This window comes from Palaemon carinicauda, chromosome 31 (assembly GCF_036898095.1).
Source record: "Palaemon carinicauda isolate YSFRI2023 chromosome 31, ASM3689809v2, whole genome shotgun sequence".
Lineage (NCBI taxonomy): Eukaryota > Metazoa > Arthropoda > Malacostraca > Decapoda > Palaemonidae > Palaemon > Palaemon carinicauda.
Window position 1 is genome coordinate 54,136,699 of NC_090755.1, and position 7,500 is coordinate 54,144,198.

Below are 7,500 nucleotides of genomic sequence, written 5' to 3' on the forward strand. Positions count from 1 at the left end.
TTGCACCTAGCCACACAATTACTGCGCGGAGAGTTCCTGTGTTTACCCTCGCCCATCACCTCAGCCATCCCTCCCTACACAATCGCTTTGGTTACTCGCCGAACAGTAAGGGGTGTGGCACGGACTCCTGTGTCCAGTTGTACTTGCTGACCATTTTATAATATAAGAGATACTATTATGATCTTTCTTATCCTTATTGGGAATTTACTTGTGGAAATTCTCTAGTGGAGCAAGGAAAATGCCGGAGAGGTGTACCAAGGACTCCTGTGTCCAGCTGTACTTGCTGGCAAATTTATAATATATGAGATATTATTATGATTTCTTAATCCTTATTCAAATTCACTTGTGGACATTCTCTAGTGGAGAACTGAAAATCCCATTAAAATTGTTGGGCATTATCTCAGAAAAAGAAAATGTATTAAGAATACTAGAATAAAAACATGACGGATAATATAAACTAAGGTGTAAAAAAACTACTGGGACGACGCATGAATAATACGTTAAAAATTAATGTTTTGATGAGGCGTTGCAGAATCTTAAAGGTACTTAACAAATAGTCAAATTACGCTTTGCACTGACAATGTTAAGCAGTTTGAAATTCAGGATATAATCATAACCCAGTAAAAGGTTTCTGGTATGGTAAATAATGATAATTTTATCACTCACAAATGCTGATTCTTATTTCTATCGAAGGTAAAGTTCGAACCCTCGGCCTTGCAGAAAAATTCATCTTTAAAAGGAATTTTAATATGGGTCTGTGACACCGTATCAGGGGGGGAATTCGATATCAAACAGTATTTGTGTATTTGTGAATGCTCGAGTGCTTGGACGAGGATTGAAACTGGTAGACGAGAATGACCATGAATGGGAGGTAAATCAGTTGTCGTTTGCGGATGATACTGTACTGGTTGCAGACGAGGAAGAGAAGCTTGGCCGATTAGTGACAGAATTTGGAAGGGTGTGTGAGAGAAGGAAGTTGAGAGTTAATGTGGGTAAGAGTAAGGTAATGAGATGTACGGGAAGGGAAGGTGGTGCGAGGTTGAATGTCATGTTGAATGGAGAGTTACTTGAGGAGGTGGATCAGTTTAAGTACTAGAGATCTGTTGTTGCAGCAAATGGTGGAGTGGAAGCAGATGTACGTCACAGAGTGAATGAAGGATGCAAAGTGCTGGGGGCAGTTAAGGTAGTAGTAAAAAAATAGAGGGTTGGGCATGAATGTAAAGAGATTTCTGTATGAGAAAGTGATTATACCAATTGTGATGTATGGATCGGAGTTGTGGGGAATGAAAGTGACGGAGCGACAGAAATTGAATGCGTTTGAGATGAAGTGTATAAGGAGTATGGCTTGTGTATCTCGAGTAGATAGGGTTAGGAACAAAGTAGTGAGGGGTGAGAACGGGTGTAAGAAATGAGTTAGCAGCTAGAGTGGATATGAATGTGTTGAGGTGGTTTGGCCATGTTGAGAGAATGGAAAATGGCTGTCTGCTAAAGAAGGTGATGAATGCAAGAGTTGATGGGAGAAGTACAAGAGGAAGGCCAAGGTTTGGGTAGATGGATGGCGTGAAGAAAGCTCTGGGTGATAGAAGGATAGATGTGAGAGAGGCAAGAGAGCGTGCTAGAAATAGGAATGGATGGCGAGATATTGTGACGCAGTTCCGCTAGGATCTGCTGCTTCCTCCGGTGCCGTGGATGACCGCGGAGGTAGCAGCAGTAGGGGATTAAGCGGTATGAAGCTTCATCTGTGGTGGATAACGGGGGGAGGGTGGGCTGTGGCACCCTAGCAGTACCACCCAAACTCGGTTGAGCCCCTCGTCAGGCTGGGAGGAACGTAGAGAGGGGAGGTCCCCTTTTTCGTTTCATTTGTTTGATGTCGGCTACCCCCCCAAAATTGGGGGAAGTGCCTTGGTATATGTATGCATGTGTGTATATGTATATATATATATATATATATATATATATATATATATATATATATATATATATATATATATATACACACATATACATATACATATATATATATATATATATATATATATATATATATATATATATATATACACACATATACATAGACATTATATATATATATATATATATATATATATATATATATATATATATATATATATATATATATATATATATATATATTCTTTTTCACCCAAGGGTCAACTATTGTACTGTAATTGTTCAGTGGCTACTTTCCTCATGGGTAGAAGAGACTCTTTAGCCCTGGTAAGCAGCTCTTCTAGGAGAAGGACACTTCAAAATCAAACCATTGTTTTCTAGTATTGGGTAGTGCCATAGCCTCTGTACCATGGTCTTCCACTGTCTTGGGTTAGAGTTCTCTTGCTTGAGGGTACAATCGGGCTCACTATTATATCTAATTTCTCTGCTTCTTATTTAGTTAAAGTTTTTATAGTTTGTATAGGAATATTTATTTTAATGTTGTTACTGTTTTAAAAGATTTTATTTTTCCTTGTTTCCTATCCTCACTGGGCTATTTTCCCTGTTGGGGCCCTTGGGCTTATAGCATCATGCTTTTTCAACTAGGGTCGTAGCTTAGCAGGTAATAATAATAATAATAATAATAATAATAATAATAATAATAATAATAATAATAATAATATGGCACTAGAGTAATCTTTCTTATAGTTTCATTTCTATTTCTTTCCAGCAATCTAACTCCCAATATTCTTCTGAGGGCTTTGTTCTCAATTCTACAAAATCTGTTGGATACTGTTTCATTGTCCTACCACGACTCATGTCCATACATAAACACCAATCTCACTAAATTGATATATAGCCTGTTTTCTATATGTTATTTCAGACAAACTCAATAACTCTGTAAAATATTTATGTCATCGATTATTCCATAAGTGCCATAAGGCTTCGGCTACGCTATGATTTATTTCTCTGGGAAGTAATACTCTGCAATATTTCAAAATGAAATCACAAGACTACACTAGTGGTTTGTGCAATCGATTTCTTCGCCTGGAACGTAACAAGTTTCACCTCTCAATTTTCACAGAATAAAATACATACTACATAAAAATTAAGTGTATTAATAATCGATCTCTTAACATGGATATAATAAATTAAGAAAAATTAAATACATACTACATCAAGTTTGGTGTAATAATAATCGATCTCTTAATATGGATATAATAAATTACAAAAAATAAAATACATACTGCATAAAACTTAGTGTATTAATAATCTATTTCCTAACATACACATAATAAATTGCAAAAAAATATATATCAAACTTAGTGTATTAATAATAGATCTCTTAACATACACATAATATATTAAAACATAAAATAAAATACATACATCACATTATTATTATCATTATTATTATTACTTGCTAAGCTACAACCCTAATTGGAAAAGCAGGATGCTATAAGCCCAGGGGCTCCAACAGGGAAAATAGCTTAGTGCGGAAAGGAAATAAAGAAAAATAAAATATTTTAAGAAGAGCAACGAGATTAAAATATATATAGTCTATATAAACTATAAAAACTTTAACAAAATAAGAGGAAGAGAAATAAGATAGAAAAGTGTGCCCGAGTGTACCCTCAAGCAAGAGAACTCTAACCCAAGACATACGCATAATAAATTATGAAAGAAAAAAAATATTCCAGTAAATACCTGATTACTTTAATTATACAAACACATATAGAAAATATTTTTGCGTTTAGCTGTGTAAAGTATTGCACATAAGTATAGCCATGCTGTTGCGATTGCAAACATTTCATCAAACTATACTTGTTTAATTTTCATCTGCAATCACTGCACATATGAAGAATATTATGATGAAGAGCTTATGCAATTTTCAGGGAACTTAAAAAACGAGTGTAATCATCCAGTACATTGCAACTATAAAGCAAATGAATTCAGACTCAAAGATAACTTATTAAACGTATTCTACTGTGTAAGCACAAGCACAAAGACTCTCTCTCTCTCTCTCTCTCTCTCTCTCTCTCTCTCTCTCTCTCTCTCTCTCTCTCTCTCTCTCTCTCTATATATATATATATATCCAGTATGTATTGCTGATTAACTCTCCATACATACATATACATACACAAACATAATATATACATACATATGTGTGTGTATATATATATATATATATATATATATATATATATATATATATATATATAAAATATATATATATATATATATATATATATATATATATATATATATATATATATATATATATATATGAGAGAGAGAGAGAGAGAGAGAGAGAGAGAGAGAGAGAGAGAGAGAGAGAGAGAGAGAGAGAGAGAGAGAGAGAGAGAGAAAATATCATCCACAAATGCCCGCACTAATGAGTGGGCAATCAAATGGCACTTATTAGAAAAGACGTTCTCTTCAAAACCACAAACACGCAAGAGATCCCTAAGCGACAGAATTTCATCTTATCATCAATCCTCCGTTGCCATGGAAACAAGGAGAGATATAAACATACAAACTGTTTTATCCAAAGAACGACCTGTGTCCACTTATTCCCTACCGATTCTCCATTTGTGCCGATGAAAACGATGTGTGTATGTGTATGTATATGTTCATGTATGTGTGTGTAAGTGTGCGCGCACACACACACACACACACACACACACATATATATATATATATATATATATATATATATATATATATATATATATATATATATATATATATATATATATATATATTCTTGCAGATTTCTTCGAACGCAACGTGACTGCTTATAAAACAGTAATAAGCTGATAACTTTAGTTCAACGATACCTACACACACAGACATATATATATATATATATATATATATATATATATATATATATATATATATATATATATACACATATATATACATATAGGTATGGTAAGCAGCTCTTATAGGAGGACACTCCAAAATCAAACCATTGTTCTCTAGTCTTGGGTAGTGCCACAACCTCTGTACCATGGTCTACCACCGTCTTGGATTAGAGTTCTCTTGCTTGAGGGTACTCGAGCATACTCTCCAATCTTATTTCTCTTCTTCTTGTTTTGTTAAAGTTTTTATAGTTTATATAGGAGATACTTATTGTTGTTACTCTTCTTAAAATATTTTTTTTCCTTTCCTCACAGAGCTACTTTCCCTGTTGGAGCCCCTGGGCTTATAGTATACTGTTTTTCCAACTAGGGTTGTAGCTTAGCAAGTAATAATAATAATAATAATAATAAGTTATGTTTTTCTAACTACTGTATCTTTTCTTCACAGAAGTCCTTGATTATTTCTTCCGGGTTAACATTATATTCCATAAATCTCCTTACTGAATATGAGACCCAAGAAGAATTACATTCCGAACCTCCAGTTAAGTTTTATGGTGAGGATGATAGCCAATATTCTTCTCCCTTACTTACTCACCCCTTCCCATTCCCTGTATTCGACATAATAATGTGACTATTGTTGTTATATTATATTTTTTATGGACTCAAACTCAAATACATAACTGCTTAATAAAAAGAAATGTATCTATTATCATCATCATCATAATCATCATCATTATTACTATTATTATTACTACTATTCTTAATAGCTAGGCTACAATCCTAATTCGGAAAGCAGGAACTGTAAGCCCAAGGACTCCAACAGGGATAAATAGGCTATTGAGGAAAGGAAATAAGGCAATAAATAAACGATATAAGAAATGGAACACTTTGAAACAGTAATAAAATAAAAATATATCTTTCATATCTAAACTATAAAAAGAGACTTATGTCAGCCTGTTCAACATGGAACCATTTCCTGTAAGTTTGAACTTTTGAAATTCCACTGATTCCACTATACGATAAGATACGGAATGAGGTAATTAGGGGTACTACAGGAGTTAGAAAACTATATGATAAGATCCAAGAAAGTAGACTGAGGTGGTATGGTCCTGTCATGAGAAGAGATGAACAGTATATTGGGAGGAGAGTGATGCAAATGGAGGTACAGGGAACGAGAAGGGGAGGGAGACCAAAGCGAAGTTGGGTGGACTGTATCAAGGATGACCTTCGATCAAAGGGATTAACCGGTGATGAGGTATGGGACAGAGGTAGGTGGAGAAAGCTGACCAGAAACATCGACCCCACATAGAAGTGGGAAAAGATGTAGACAAAGAAGATTCCACAACCTGGTCGCAGCTGGAATAAAACTAAAATAATGAATAGTATTGAGCCTCATCAGAGAGAAGGCATGACTATTAAAATCAACTGAACATATAAAAATCACAAACCTTTTCCATGGCCAATATCGCTCCTAAAATTATGGTTTCCGGTGACCCCATCGTGCAGCTGACCCAAACCGCCGTACAGGAATCCTTCGGTCGTCGTGCCGTCGTAACTAAGGTCGAGGAGGTCCACCTCAACGCCCCGGTCATGGCCCTGCGGCATCGAGTAGGATACCAAGCCATCTGAAAGACACAAGAGAAGAAAGATAATTAAACTAAAGGAATGTCTACGCATCTGCGGAAGATGATTGTTTTCAATGAAGTGAAATTTTGAGCAATTAAATGATGAATGGATAAATAATTAATACATCCAGAAATGCATAGTTATATATACATACATACATATATATATATATATATATATATATATATATATATATATATATATATATATATATATATTATTAATAGCTAAGCTACAACCCTAGTCCGAAAAGCAAGATGCTGTAAGTCCAGGGGCCCCAACAGGGATAGTAGCCCAGTGAGGAAAGGAAACAAGGAAAAATTGAATATTCTAAGAGTAGTGATAACATTAAAATGAATATTTCCTACATAGACTATAAAAACTTAAACAAAACACGAGCAAAAGAAATTATATAGAATAGTGTGCCCGAGTGTACCCTAAAGAAAGAGAACTTTAACCTAAGACAATGGAAGATCATGGTACAGAGGCCTGTGTGTGTGTGTGTTTGTCTAATGAAGGAACAGCTTGTAAGATATAAGGAAACGATGAATATATACAGTTATCATCCTCTCTCTCTCTCTCTCTCTCTCTCTCTCTCTCTCTCTCTCTCTCTCTCTCTCTCTCTCTCTCTCTCTCTCTCTCTCTCTCAAATAGAAAGTTAAACAAAACATTCATTGGTAAAGGGGAAAGCCAACTACAAAAATATTTTGTATTTAGTATAGAAAGATAAACTCCCGATCAGGTTTGTGTCGACTAGTCTAGAAAGTCCTCCCACCTCTGGGTTCTATATAGGTTTGCAGACTGATGCTGTCGAACATAATTTTACAATAATCATAATCATAATCCTCATCCTCATCCTCATAATCATCAATATAATAATAATAATAATAAGAATAATAATAATAATAATAATAATAATAATAATAAGAATGATATGAATAATAATAATAATTTTAATACTGAATCGCCTGCTCCTTCAAGAAAAATGTAACAATGGGGCTTAATAATAAAATTCTAATCTAAACTAATTTGAAAAAAAATAATCAAAAGTAAGATG